General features: G+C 40.3%; 1 protein-coding gene across 1 annotated transcript in view; it reads right to left on the reverse strand.

Moving 5' to 3' along the window:
* Positions 1–6,288: 6,288 nt before the first annotated feature.
* LOC121942501 (endonuclease V-like) overlaps positions 6,289–15,889 on the reverse strand; it is a 108,740-nt gene continuing 99,139 nt past the window's right edge. The window contains exon 9 of the mRNA XM_042485721.1: positions 6,289–6,396. The gene's annotated coding sequence lies outside the window, so the exon portion shown is untranslated. The remainder of the gene's footprint in view (positions 6,397–15,889) is intronic.

Below are 15,889 nucleotides of genomic sequence, written 5' to 3' on the forward strand. Positions count from 1 at the left end.
ATACAAGGTGTGCGAGTGCACTTATAGGGTGGGTGGGTGAGGAGGTGGATGGGTCCCACAAACAACTGACTTTCCGAGGTTCACTTCCAGTGTGGATGTGTGTTTTTTTTCCACACCTTAACATGTGCTTCTTTTGCGTAAACCTTACCATCCTTAAGTTTGGTGCCTAATCCTAACCTCACCTAAGTCCGCACTGTAAATATAAGGACCGTGCTGCTTTATCCCACCACGTGCATTTGTTGACATCACTGCAATGGCATCCCGGAGTGTAAACAGCTGATGCAGAGGGATACCTAAATCATCATAAGTAGATGCAGGAGGTCACTGACAGAGTGACACTATGTGACGAGTCGGTCAGAAGACAAGGTGGTGCCTCTTTTTCTTCCAAGCAGCTGGCAAATTGGTGTCTGCAGTTGAGGTGCTCCTTGTGTGCTCTCCCCCTACACTCAGTCTCCACATTCAGAGTAGACTAGTTGTAACAAAGGTATAAATGGCAAATATAGTGAGGTAAAAAGTAAACTCAACATCAAAAGCACTATAGTTCCTTCTAAATACTTTTTTTCTCACGGGTGTTACTTGTACTGAGCCTCTATCCACTGCTGCTTATGACAGAGCTTGACTCTACTGTAAATTGTTTCAATTTAGATTTGACTGGAGCTTGTTGAACTTAACTTCTTTAATCTCTGCAAGACAAAACATTTGAGACATTTATGAGTAACAAAATAGATTTAGACAGATAAAACTTACCATGATATGAACAAACACCTTTGATTAACTACAGTCAATAATAAAGGTAGAAATATCCACCCTAAAATACATAAGCATGTTTAAAACACTCTTGGTGATAAACACTGACTTAGATATTTCTCTGCTGTGTTGGTGCTGTGCAGAGAAAGAAATATCTTTGCTAGCTAGCTATATAACCAAAGCCAAAATTTGTGCCTGTTTTTTACAGGTTATCAGACGACATTAAGGGAATGTAAGATATCCCAGACTAGACAATTTAAGAGTGAATTGCAAGATTGATTACAAAATACCTTCTGTAATTCTTTAAGTGGTCCTCAGTGTCTCCAGATTGTTAATGTGTCTCTTGTGAAGAGATTCCTCATCCTGCTGCAGACGCCTCTCTAAACTCTCAGTGTCTATCTCTGAAGCTCGTCGACTGCAATCAAAAGAAAACTGAAAACTTCGCTCTTCTCTTTACAAAGAGCTGTGGCCCTCACCTCTGTTTCACTCGCCATTCTTTGTTGGATTGCTGCAAATCCGCTAAGAGAAATGTCTCAAGGGCAGCCACGGTTTTAGAGCATCTTCTCATTTGTACATAGCGGGGCTTCAAAAGTTCGGAGGATTGATTTCTAAAGCATTTCCTTAATTCTTGTCTTGTGCTTTCACAGACCTTTTTCTCACAATGTACAGGGAGAATACAGAGAAGAAATATCACGGTTCTCAATGTTAAAGAGGAGTGTCCCTCCTGCTGAAGCCTGTGGACTTCATTGCCTCTGAAATTACATTGACGATTTTTAACCAGCTTTGTTTCATAACAGTGGGGGTAGGAATGGCAACAGCAAAGCACTTAACGATACCCGGAGTGTAATATGAAGATGCAGAAGTCCACTGCAAAACAAACATGGGATGAGAATGTGTTGGTTGGAGTGTGCATTTTGTCACACACAAGCGGGAGCATTTATTGGTCTCGTGCAGCGCAGTGCATTCTGGTAGTTGTTGGTTTTTTACCTCTTGATCAAAAGTGAAAGCCACAGTCCATTTTTTTTCTCTGGTCATGTTGCACCAATTTCAAAAGTATTTGCATATTTCTGCTGCGATAATTCATATTGCACAATTTATTATGCTTCTGTCTCTTCTTTTGCTACATATTCCTGTGTCTTAATGTCCAATATTTAACATAATGTAGAGAAGCAGCATTTACTACTTGAACATTCTGTTTACTTTAGATTTAGAATGATTTTGCATTATTGACCATCACCTCTTGGCTAAATATAATTTATAGCATCACTGTGTTAGAATAAATAAATGTTATATCTAGCATAATATACATTATATGCTGTATTATATATATTTAAAGAAACATATGTTGGCAATTTCAACTCCAAAAGCCAGGTACTAAAAGTCCAACCTTTGTTTGCAAGTTATCAAATGACTAACTTCATTTTACAGCAGGTTACAGGGATCAGGGCTACAGCCTTGTAAAAAACAATATTTGATATTATGAGCCACAAAAGTCAGGAAAAAATCAAATATTTCAACACCAAATAACATCTAGGAAAAAAAGACAGGACAATTATAGAGCTAAGAAAAACATTTAGACATTGGATTGTGGAGATAAAAGGAGGTCAGAGTTGATGGTGAGCAAAAAACAAACCAGCTTTCTTTGAAAAAAAATATGTGGGGAACAGGAGAGACAGAAAAGCTGCTGAGAAAACTGTGGCAGAGCTGTCAGAAGAGGACAGCAGGATCGCTGCCCTCTGTCACAGTACTCAGGTGCTGAATAACCAAAAAGCAAAGATGTCCACCCAAGTTTTAACTGCTCAGGGCCTCTGAAACGCAGATTGAAAGGGGAGACGGAGGAGAAGATGGAGGGGTTGCAGGTGGGAAAACTGAGGAGGAAACAGAGAGCAGCAGAGGTGGAATCCTGTAATGGAAATACTGCTAAAGCTTTAGCTTTGTCTGACTTGTGACTTGTTAAATGTTCATATTTGGCGATGGTTGGCGCAGCTGAAAATGTAAGCAGGTGGCAATGGAAATAAATGCCTTCTAACAGGTAGGAAGGTTTTGAAATAGAATATGTCCTTTAGCTTTGGTCTACCTCTCTGTCTGAAATCAAGCATCGATTGTTTCAAAAGAAGAAAGAATTTTGAGCGGTAGCTTTGCCTCTTTTATCATGATTTCCATCCATCTGTTTATGCACATTTTCAATTTATGCGGAACAAAAGTTGAAACCAAACTATCAAAGTTGAAATGCTTGAAAATAGTTTTCTCCTCTTGGCTGAGCTAGAAGTTATTCAATCCATAAAGGCAAAATGCAAACAAAGTGCAATGGAAACAGACTAAATCCTGACGTTCAAGGCACTTGTGAATTAAACATCCACTAAAGCTTCCACTGACGAGGCTGAAAATAGCAGCAGAAGAGAACCTCAAATCTGTGTGGGGCGATGAGGAGACTGTAGCCTTCCTCACATTAATACATAAAACAAGCAGAAAAATCTATTTCCATGTGGTTTTTCACTCATTTTAGGATGCACTGGTGCTCTTTTAATTAATGCCTTTTGCTGCATCTTCTTCCTCTGCAATTTTTTAATGGCAACTTACATTTCCTTTTGAAAATTTCCTGCAAATATGGTGAAAACAGCTAGTTTGATGACTGGATGTATAAAGAAACCTGGACATAGCATTTAATGTGAGGCCCTGTTCATTCTTAATAACTGCTCAGTGGCACATGAAGCCAAAACTGCTGCGTATAAAAGTACCGTCACAATCTGCACAGCTTCAGCACCGTGCGGCTCAAAAAGCAAGCGCACGAGAGACTTTCTTCAGCTGAGCCAGCTGCTTCTGATTTACAGTGCAGAGCAAGCTGCTTGGAAAATGTAGTAAACTTAGAAACCTGTTACTCTACATCGAAATAAAGTTTTACCACATTAAAGCTACACAGAAAAATTTTGCAAGCTAAGCTACAAAAAATGCCAAAAGTAGCTTACTACTTGCAAAGCTGCTTTTTGTTTTTAACTTTATGTAAAATCAGCATTATCTCAGTGACAAGAAAAAACTTTCAGGCAGGCAACAAAATAGACCTTAGTAAAAACTTTTCTTTTTATGGGACTTTAGAACATGAACATGTCCTGCAAATAACACGACATCAGTATGAGACTCTCTCCTCTCCTCCTGCATACTGTTCTCTGTATCTCTTGCTCTTCTCTTGGCCTTTGTTATGGCCTATATCTCTACTGTCCACTGCAAATCCACTCAGTAAATCAGTAATAAATATGCACTTCACATTGCCTTTGGCCTCTTGTTCAGCCATATTTGCTGTCCCTCTTTTACAGTCTAACAATGTCCTGATTTGCTCTATCAGGAAACACTGACGTGTAGATGACGTCTGCCATCTGCTTTCAGTGAGGTCCACTCCCTCCTGTCTGTCCTGTATCTTGTATATCTGTAGCTTGTGCTGTTAGTTGTATTTACCTCTAACATGCACAGAAAGACACATGAAAGACATGTCAAGAAGCACAATGTAGCCAATCAGAGACAGAGTAGGCCCGGTCTCGTGAAGCAGCAAGCACATTAAACTGCAGGATTATGTAACGTCACACAGAAGTCTTCATGCCTTGATGCTACTGAAAAGCTATTGGACTTGGAAAATAGCAACGTTACCACCCAACTACTGTGAAATAAAGTAATGTTAGTAATGTCGCTACTGCCCAACACTGCCTATTCATTGCTCTGTAAACTTCAGTAAGGATAAAGTGATTCAATCTAGAGCTCTTCTCAACTTTCTAAATGTTATTGGATGGAATGGATCACATCATGGTGATGAAATTAGTCATTTTACAGGGGTTGTAATGTTCAAAAAAATGTATCCACAGATTTACAGATGTCTCTTTAGCCATGTAAGTCTATGGGAAAGTCTATTTGAGCTGCAGGTTGTAATACCACTGTTTGGCCATTACGAAAATTGGCTTCAAAGCCATGGATATATTACCAGTGGGGCCCCACTCATTCCTATGGAAGTTGCTCAATTGAGTAGGCAAAAAAAATAAAATAAAATAAATATTTCCGCAGTAGAAAACTACCTGGATGATCAGCACTGCTTCCACATTGCTGGTCCTATGGAGCAGGCGCACTAGAGACTTGCAGCTGTCGAGCACAGCCAAGGGCGACTAAGTGGCCAACTTCCGCTAGCAGAGAGGTTGACTTCTCGTTTAGCGCTTTGCTAGCTTGATTTGTTATCAAATAATTAAATTTTGCAGCTTTTTTAGACTTTATAAATGTTATCCGACCAAAGGAATTAACTCCTGGTGGTGAAATGAGTCATTTTGTGGGGTTGTGATGCTAAAAAAAAAACCAACAAAAACCCCATCATCCACTGATTTACAGATGTCTCTTTCCAAATGTAAGTCTATAGGAAAAAGTCTTTCTGGGCCCAGTGGGTCCAGCAAACCTCAGACTTTTATAGGGGAGTCTGGTATCGTTCCCGTCTGAATGGGATGATTTTTTTCTCTACTTTATCGTGTGCCTCCTTCCCCTAACTCTAACTATCTGTGCTAGCATGTGCGTTCATTGACATCCCAGCCTTGGTTGCCAGGTGCTTGTGTTGTCTAAACGTAACCATGTTCCCCGTCATCCCACCATGTACATTTGTTGACATCATGGTAACAGCATCCTGGAACATAAACAGCAGATGTGAAAGGATACCTGGAAGGTTATACGTAAACGAAGAAGTCCACTGCAAAGTGGCAACATGTGACAACTGTGGATGAAAACATGATGCTATTTTTATACATGAAAGAATTATAAATAAGCCTTTATGTGACGTAAGCAGCATGAAACAATTTGCCCTCCTTTAAATGCCACAATCTGTCCGTGCTGTACTGTATCTACAGTATTTTCCCAGTGTCCTGCGCTTTGTCATCCCTCTGACGTGGGATCAGTCCGTGCCCTCCGCCAGCTGATCCTCTGACCCCTCCTGCTGATCAATACAGCCCCATCTGACCACTTCTATTCCTAGCCACCATCCCTGCAGAGTCAGCCCCCTTCCTCCCTGCCCTTCTTTCCGCTCGCCTTGCTGGGACCGGCCTGGCACAGCGGTGCCCCTGCCAAGTCTGACTCATGTAAAGAGAGACACTCAGTGACGACACATTATGCACAACATGGCCAGTGGCAGTGTGTGTTGCATGTTGTTTACTGTTCTCGTCTAGCTCACTGTATAATTGAACATGAAACACAATTCACACAACCAATATATCAACTGATGACCAACACTTTAAAGCAGACCAGGGACGTTTATGATTTATTTACAAGGCTCCCTGTTTGAAAAGCTGAGTGACCCAAAAATGTAAGGAGAACAGTGTATAAAAAGAGCCACTCTGACCCATATCCAGTTTAAATATGGGCCGAGTGCATAAAAAGATACAGTTAATCTGGCGGCGTCTTGGCCCAGACTAAAACAGCTGCACTTTTAAAAGCACATGAAAGTTACAACAAGCACTCATGCTCTCTCCTCTCTTTGTGTTTGTGTGTGTGCGTGTGTGTGTATGAAAAACAACAAACACACACACACACACACACACACACACACACACACACACAGATGATGGACTTCAAAGTGGCCTTCTGCAGCCGCTGGTCTGCAGAGTTCCTGAGATTGTTTGCTGCATTTGCAACCTGAAAAAAAAGAAGAGACGAAAAAGAATACATTACTATCTACATCTCAGTTATTCAGCAGTTGCTCTGAGCTCAAATTGCTAAAAACTCAGATGCACAAAATCCAGCCTCGCTCTCCCATTCAACCACCACATGTTACAGTTCCTACAACAGTGCCGCATCTTGCAAATATTGCAAACCTTCTTTCACTGTCCAATTCCTCCTTCAGCTGCACCATTAGTTGACTTGGGTGCACCACATGAGAGGAAAATGAGCTATTTCTAACATGTCACACAGTCTTGGGAGATTCACCATAACAATATGAGCATATATTATTACAATGCATCCTCTTCTCTCAAATATTACAACCCAGCTATTATTCAAAATAGCCTAATTAAAAAATTGCAGGATATAAGAGCCTATAAAAATATTTTACCCGTTGTAATTAAGTTGAGACATCCTTCATTATGCAGCTGACATCCTGCCAGGGGGCTGTGATAGTCTGCTGTCACCGAGGACCCTCGCCGTGCACATTATCTTTATGTAAAGTTTGATTAACAACAGAATCATCGCTGTTACAATAAAGTGCAACACTGTGAGATCGGTTTCTGCAAGGACAGCAAGTGCGTTCTATGTCTCGCACAAGGTCAGTCTCAAATATTATTTGGTCTCTGTCAAAACTATTTTTCAATAAGCTTCTCGTCATCAAGTGTTCCCAAATCATCATGTCCTGACATATAAGCAGAGATAGGATTTCCTGAGCAAATTATCCTCATACAGTGGTTCACATGATATCTTACAAAAATGCACACACAACATTCAAGTAATACAGATTAAGTCTAGTAAAAGAACCATGATTGGACGTCAACACATTGTGTACTTCATGTAAATTCACAAAGTTTAGGTCTACATAGGTTAACGAAAAGCCACATAAGTTAGGTTTTGGGAAAATAAAGTTCCATTGATTAGGTTTAGGAAAAGAAATGGTTGAGCATCATGACGTTATGTATTTAACATAAAGTTACGTAAGTTAGTTTTGGGAAAATTAAGTTTCGTTCGGTTTACAAGTTATGTACATTACGTTTGGGAAAAGAAACATGGTGTTATATGGCGTTGTCATATTATGTACTCATTGTTACTCTTCAAAGGCTAGGTTTAGGAAAGTAAAAGTGCATAGGTTAGGTTTGAGAAAAAATCTGATTGGGCATCGTCACATTATGCACTTAACATGAAGGTATGTAGGTTAGGTCCAGGTAATTGAAATAATGTAGATTAGGTTTAGGAAAACTTTGGGCATCGTCATGTTTCAGACTTAAAATAAAGTTATGTAGCTTAGGTTAGGTTTAGGAAAAGAAACACGGTCGGGTGGTGCACCTTCAATAAAAAATAATAAAACTCAAAGCTCAATCGATTTCTCACACATCTCCTAGGGCAGGGGTCGGCAACCCGTGGCTACGGAGCCGCATATTTTTTAATTCGTTAGTTTTAATTTGTTAGTTTTTAAAACGTAATTCTAAATTTGAAGATTATGGTGATCTTGTAACATCTACATAAAACGTGTTAAAGTTTTTTGTCGCTCTTAATATGTGTCACAACCACCAATGTGCGGCACCCGCCAGTGCGCGATTTCTTGAACATTTCGACCCCAAGTAGGCCAACTATGGAGAATTCTAAGAAAAGTGTCTGAAGAAAACAGAATGTTTAATGCTACGTGGGCAGGTTCATTTGCTTTCACTGCTGACGAGATTGGTTTACCAGTATGCTTAATATGTAATAAGAAACTAGCAAACAACAAGATGTCCACTGTCAAATGTCACAAGACATTTCCAGAATAAACACGCATCCTTTGCTCAAAAATATCCGGATGGAGATAAGAGGAAAAAATCTGTTTCGGAAGTTTCGGAACTGATGCGGAAGGTTGATCTGAGCAAAAATCATTTCAAGAAGTGGATGAAGTCTGCAAATTCAAATACATATGCTAGTTTTGTGGCCGCTCACAGATGGAGAATATATAAAAGAATCTTTTATTAAGATTTCAGATGATAAATTCGGAGTATTTACATTCTGCAATCATCACAATGCAAACATTGTTTGAGAAACGATTCTGTGAGTTTAGAGAGGAAAAAAACGCTCACTCCCTTAAGCATTGATCCATCCCTAACGAATACCACTGCTTTGGCAGGTGTGAGTCAACCTGATCTTGAGATAGAAATGGCCGACATAGCCGATAAAGACGTATGGGTGTCCAGGTTAAAACACTTGACAGCAGACCTTGAAGGTTTTGCCTGTCAGAAGGCCGTTCTTGCTCAGAATCACAAATGGAGTGATACTGAAAATCTCCCCAAACCGGACAAACTTGTGTTCGAAACATGGAATGCTATCCCCGACATTTATGTGAACATGAAAAAGTATGCGCTTGGAGTCCTGTCGATCTCTGGATCCACATATGTATGTGAGCAGGTGTTCTCCAACATGAACTTTATTAAAAACAAGCATCGCGCACGCCTCACAGGCGACAGCTTCCGATCCTCTGTAAAGATGAAGGTGACGTCATACAGCCCTGATGTGTAGACGCTGTGCGCTGAGGTTCATGAGGAGAAATCACATTAACCAATTTGCAGGAGTTCATTGATTTCACAAATGCAACACTTTGTAGTTTGATTATACATAGCATAAAGGCAAAAAACCCCCCAAAACGTTATATGCAGTGTTATATCATCTTAAATGTCAAAAGGGTTTTGTGGCTCCCGGTGTGTTCTTTTCTGTGGGAATTGGGTCCAAATGGCTCTTTGAGTGGTAAAGGTTGCCGACCCCTGTCCTTGGGAAAACGTGTGTGTTTGTTGGACTTATCCACCACCGCAACCTACCTCATTATGTGGACTTTGGCTTTTCATACTACTTTTCTCCTCACTCCATTTCATTAGTTACATGATCATTCATATACCCTCTTGATTACGTAGATAAACAAACTCTATTGTATTACTTTTCGTGCGTATAGATAGGAACAGTGCATGATAACAGCCTGTCATAAGGTAGCCCTGCTGAAAAAAAGGGGCTTATTAGATCAGCCTCAGGTATGTTTTTACATAATTTTTGATAGTTTAACTGGTCATATCAGCTTGTGATGGTCACTCTGGCTGGTTTATTTATTGAAGTTCCTGTAAATCTGAAACCAATTCAATGTCCTAGAGTATAGAGAAATCGTGACGGGGAAGTCTTAAATGCAAAAGGCATAAATCAATTCAGTCTACTGTCATGCGATATGCATAAAGATAAATGTGTACAGCTTGATAGGCTGGTCACACTAGCATGTCTGGCTGGTGGCCCACCCAACTAAACCATCAAAGACCAGCAAAAACTGGGTCAGGACCATCTAAGACCGTCTTCAACCAGCTAAAACCTGCTGCTGGTCTTTAGCTGTTTTTTTTTCAGCAGGGAAGAAAGCTGATAAAATGTTTGGTCCAAAAGATAGGACCAAACATGCGTCATGCTGAATATTTTTGGCCAGTTGGGAGTTTTTTCCTACCCTGAGATGCTTCATGAATACAGGTCCTGATCCCTTAATAGGAAAGTATCCAGATCTGATGGTATAGGAGATTAATTTTAGCTTAGAGGTGAATTTACTCCAAGGGGCTTTATTAACACAGTACTGAACACATCATGCTATCATGCCATGCTATTTCTGTGCTGTAACAGCAAAAACTGGAGCCCAACAGTGAGGCCCATTAGCAGCCTCCGCCATTATTTCCCCTCAAACTGTGGAGACCTAAGCCTGCCTCCCCGGTCCAGTTAGTTTGGACCCTACAGCAACACAACACAAAGCAATTTGCACTGAATAGCCACCCAGGACATTGTCTGTGCATTACAAAGGCAATCGCCATCAGCAAATAAACTGGAAGAGAGCGACACTGAGCGACAGAGCAGCTAAAAGAAACAAAAATCAGGAATTGAGAAAGAAAGATGGATAAATAGCAGAAAAGAGAGAGCTGGGCGGAGAATGAGACAGCGAGCTGTTATCACGGTACAGGCGGCCACAGCGTTAGTCAAGGTGCTGAATGGGCAATAACAGGACAGCATAATAGAGTTGTAATGGCAAGAGAGCAGACATTACATAAGGCTGACTTAGGGTCAGTGTTCGAGGAAAGAATATGAGGCCCCCGCAGCGTCCGCAGCAGCCGGAGGGCGTACATGTCTAATATTAGTTATTAGATATGGACACACTATGTCATGGTGGATGATTATGAAGCGGTATTATTAGTTCTGTGCATGTGGGTGTATGCATGTGTTTGATGACTCAAGTGGCCACATTTTTTCTGCAAAATCATCACTGCAGGTGAATAAAACACACAGCACCCCTGAGTCTGTCCTAATAGAGCAGCACAACACAAAGTAGCTTGTTTCACCTCTTTTCTGTGAAACTGAGGGTTTGTAAAAAGTAGTAGTATTGCACAAAAAAGGTATAAGGTTACTATAATTAGTGCTGTTTTGTCTTCCCTTGTATGACCATGCAGATCATTAGGTATATCTGGGCATTACCAATGGCAGGATTAAAGGATTATTACAGTTTATTGTAACCTGGGTCTTTTGCAGCTTTCAGCCATCATCCCCATTAGTAATAATGACATTGTTCTCACAGGATAATTGCTGAAATTTGAGTCAGATGGTGCAAGAAACGCCAGCAGTGAGACCATCAGATAGGTTTTAAACAAACTCCCATGTATTTGCAAGAGAAAAAAAGGTGAAGGGCAAAATTAATACCAGCCAGTTCTCATTCATCAAATGCCACCGCTTTGTCATTGATTTAGGGCGTCCAAGTTTTGTGCATGCTGTCCTAGTGTTATGATATGCTGCTAATATGCAGACAGGCGGTGTTAATTCATAAAGCTGTTGGAGAACACCTGTTGTGGCAGTATGATATGCCAGCGGATGGCATTAGTTGGAAACCCTGCCTGTAACAACATAATGTAAGGAACAGGAAAGTCCCTTTAGGGAGTGTTGGAGGGTTGGTGGATGGGTCCAACAAACCCAAGACTTTCACCCAGGAACCTGCTGTTTGCCTCCTGTATGAATGTTGAGCCAAACCATGATGCTTTTTTTCTTAATGTACACCCCGACACTTGCTGTGGCATCCCAGAACATCAACAGCAGATGCAGGAGGTTATCTAGCGTGTAATACGTAGACATGAAAGTTCAATGGCAAAGCGATAATTTGGGATGAGAACATGTTGACACTTGGTATTTGAACTTTGACCAACCAAAGTGGCCATGGATGCACATGAAAAGTTTTAATTTAGAATGAAGGGCACATACCAACACTTCAGTGCATTTACTTTCAGTTCTTCCTCCAAATAAAGTCATAATCGATAAAATAATAAGGTTAAACTGCTGGCTTATTTACAACACATCTGAATAAGATTCAAGATTCAATGATTAATTTATCACATTTCTCAGTATGTGCAGTTAAATGCAGCGGGTGGCATACTCCAGAGGATGTGATATAAAGTTAGTATGCGACTATAATAATAAATGGAAAAGAGTATGCTTATAAACTTTTACCTCTCAGCCCATAGGACAGCACCTTGTATTCATTCACACATCTGACAGCAAGTCCTGAACTGCAAGCAGCAGTGCGGCCACCCAAAGCAGCACGGAGGGATCCATAACCTTGATTCCTGGAACAGGTATGACTGCATGACCACCGTAGAGATAATATTTTTGACCGGCAATGCTATGAAGCTTGTCACTACTTCTGACAACTCACTGATGTTGTCAGATTTGGACTGGAACATATACTCTGACAGGGCAGTCCAACACCTGGCCTCTCTTGACACCACAGTCTCTTTTACAGTACTGTCAACAGCAAATTTTGGCAGAACATTTGTAAGGTTTGCTTTGTCAAAATCCCCAGGACACCACTCAGCAGGAACCAGAGTGGCCACTGAGCATTTCTGGTAAATGCCAAGCAATGTCAGGAAAAAGAAAGAAAGACTCACTGGCTGCAGCCCACTTGATGTTAGAACAGCCATTTGATTAGGGGTGATGTCAGAGGTCAAGCAGGAGAGGTAAAGTGTAAAATAAATGAAAGCAAGACCAGAGTAAGTGGAATGAAAATACAGGGGTCCATTTTGAAATACATTATTCTTTAGTCACTGCACCATTGGCTGTGAGTACTCCTGTTGCATAAGGTAGCAGCAGTGGGGCCAGTCCAGATGAAAACTGCCATTACCAAATTTTTGGTGTTGAATTTGTTTGTCCTGTACTGTAAATCCTCTGAAGATGCAGGTATATGCAAGTCTTAGTTGATATACTGTTTTTTGCGTTAATTGACCTGCATTGTTACCTGTTTTGATGAGAAACGGGTGAATTTGTTTGTAGTTATTGAACTAGTGGCTTTGAGTGTTCTTGTTGGTGGCAGATAGCAATGGAACTGGTTGAGATTAAAACTGCAAGGGCAGAATTTTGTTCCCAGTCCGACCCAGCCATGCAGCTCCGTCTATGCTGCCTCAGTATGTCTTTGTGGTGGAAGGTAAACAGCTGACATGGAGACAACTGAGAACCTTTGGGGAAGGTAGAGTCAACAACATGAGATGATCAGATGCCTAAAGCATCAAAGCATCAAAGCCTGGTTAGAGACAGCAGAGAGCTTTAGTGTCTCTGGGATCACACACTGATTGTTCATTATGAGACAGTCTCTGGGTGTCTTTCAAAGTTAAGAAAGGATCCTATAACGGCCAAATTTCAAGGATGCTACGTCACTGCATCCCACTAAAGGACTGTTCTGGTGTCAAGGATCCTCCAAATCCAACCAAGGACAGAGTCCTTCCTTCTAAGAATTTTCAAGGATGCATCTGTGAATCCAAACAGTACCCACAATCTGACAGTATCACAGCGGCAAGGAGTCTTGCCTGTCCTCTGAAGGACCTGACTAGAGCTGGGCATACACTGTACAATTTTAGAAATGTTGATGCTAATTCCATCTCATACTGTGTAAGTAAATTGTCTGTGATGTAAAGCCAAATTTTACAATTAATGTGCTCACACTGTGCAGTCTGATCATCAAGCCACGACCTGAGAGCTCACACTATACATCCCTTCGGCCCCTGTGAACTGTCCTGTCTATTGACAATTGTCAATTAAGATTAATTTGAAAGCTCCAAGGCAGGTATTAGCAACAATGCTACCAAGGCAGAAGTGTGCTGCCTTGATAATCTGTGCAATTCTGTGTGTGATGATGTCTTGAAAGATGTGGACAGTATGGCCTGTCCAATATGCAGAGAGAACTGGATGTAAACTAGTCACTTTTACTGTAATGCACTTGATAGCTAATGTTAGCTATGCCAGGGCTCCTTGTTGTGCAGTTGCTGCCAGCCATAAACTGCACTTCCGTTATGACTACTTGTTGCTAACATTATTATTCAGGGGATGTCCAGCGTCGTGTTGCCATGGTGTTTTCAGATGCTCTGTTTGACGGCATTGACATTGGAGAATCGACTCGTGGCTCTGCTTGGACTGTGTAAGAGTCTGTGGTGGCTGACCAAAATTTCTGACATCAGAAATTAATTTGTTGTCCGACAGCAGATCAGGAGCAGATGATAGGTCCTCGCTCCCCCCTTCACACTGCACGGCCAACGACGGCCGATGAAACTTAAATTTGGGTCTGACTCTAAGATATGTCATGCGACTCAAAAATAAAATTGTACATTGTGTACCTTGCTAAAGGAAGGATTCCTCCAACCAAGGCCGCATCCTGACTTTGAGAAACAGCATCTCTCTCACCCTCAAAGGTTTGGATGCACACAAGTAGGATAATGGCCAGGCTTGGGCTCTCAATTGTCTCCATTTCTACATATGTAAATAAAGTGATATTATAAGAGGTAAAAATAAAAACCAAAACTACATAAGACCCAAGTTGTGTTAGACCAAAATACCTCTCAGATAGGCCTGAGATATGTTGTGAACTAAATGAATGCACTCGTTTTTTCTGTTATTCATGTTAAATCATTTATTTTCATGTGTTCCTCCAACTGTTTTATTCTCCATTTGTTTTTTTCTATAATTCTTTTATCTTTGATTTTTTAAATCTTTTACTTGTGAAGCACTTTGAATTGCCAATGTGTATGAATTGTGTTATACAAATAAACTTCCCCTGTAAGGCCCAAGATGTCAATGTCACCTCAAATGTTTTCTCAACAATTGAGCAAAAGGCATAGATCTCTCAACAACACACAGTTTAACTTTTCTCAGAGCTGATTAATAAGTAATGAGGTGAATCACTGTTTTGTAGCGGTTTCCCCATACACTTCCTGTTGTCACAGAATAAAGACACTGCGGCTGATCTGCATCCGATCTGACAGATTCAGGAGATGGAAGAACAAAGAGGAAAATAAAGGAGATGGCATCATTTGCTGCTCTTCCTCTGTGAAATATGAAACTGACAATGAATGTAGATCACAGAGAAAGGACGTCTTTTTAGAGATCTGTTCATTTCATAGAGCAAAACACATTGCATGTTATGCTTTTGAACTCAATATGTTGTCACTGATGTAAAGTCATTAGTCATTGCTTTTACATGTAAAAGATAATGACAGATTGACTTAAAAAAATGAAAGTAATCCATTCAAATGTCTTTATTTGCTTCCAACTCACATTTGATATTTCTTAAAATAGATGCTACTTACATTAAAAATGTCCCATGCTGTCGAGTGTGGCCTTTACACATATGCTTACGGCGACACATTTTGATATTGCATATGTTGCTATTAAAAGCCTCTTGTTTATCAAAGAGAAACATGGAGTTTTGGAACCAACACCTTTTTAAAGTGTACACTGGGGCTTTGATGGCTTATAACTCAAGCAATTAGAGCTGGGGAGTGTTTCTCTAATAGGCTATTAGGCATCTTTTCAAATTAGATATAAGACACGATGATGCATAAGGGGGGTATTACAGGGATGCAACTTTAATTATAAACAGGGAGCGTTTTAATTTATTTATTTTATTTAAGTTATATAAATATTTTAAAGGATTATGTATTTGCAAACACACACACAAATGTAAGTAACTCCTAATAAAGGGCTGAAGCCAGTGGAAAATCAATGCTTTGTAACTTCTCACAGAACTCTAGTTTAGATACAAGCAACATGACACCATTCTTCCTCTAGTTCAGTGATACTCAACGTAAGGCCTGTGGGCCAAATCTGACCCCCATTAGGGTGCTGGGTGCCTGCCTGAGTGCATAAAACAACATCAAAACAGAGCATGTTTATTTAAAAAAAGGAGAAACCCTGTACCCCTCAACAGAGGTCGAGCTAAGCCCCTAATGTTCTAAAACGTAGACATGTCCTAAAACTAGAAACCTTCGAAAATTGTAGAAATGTCCAAAAATTGTAAAAAAAAAAAGAAAAGAAAAAAAAGCCATTTAAATCCTAGAAATGTCATGAAATCCTAGAGATATCCTAAAATCTAAGTGATGCCCTAAAATCTGAGAAAAATCCTAAAATCTGAGAAATTTCCTAA

Source organism: Plectropomus leopardus, chromosome 4 (genome assembly GCF_008729295.1).
Source record: "Plectropomus leopardus isolate mb chromosome 4, YSFRI_Pleo_2.0, whole genome shotgun sequence".
In the NCBI taxonomy this organism is placed as follows: Eukaryota; Metazoa; Chordata; class Actinopteri; order Perciformes; family Serranidae; genus Plectropomus; species Plectropomus leopardus.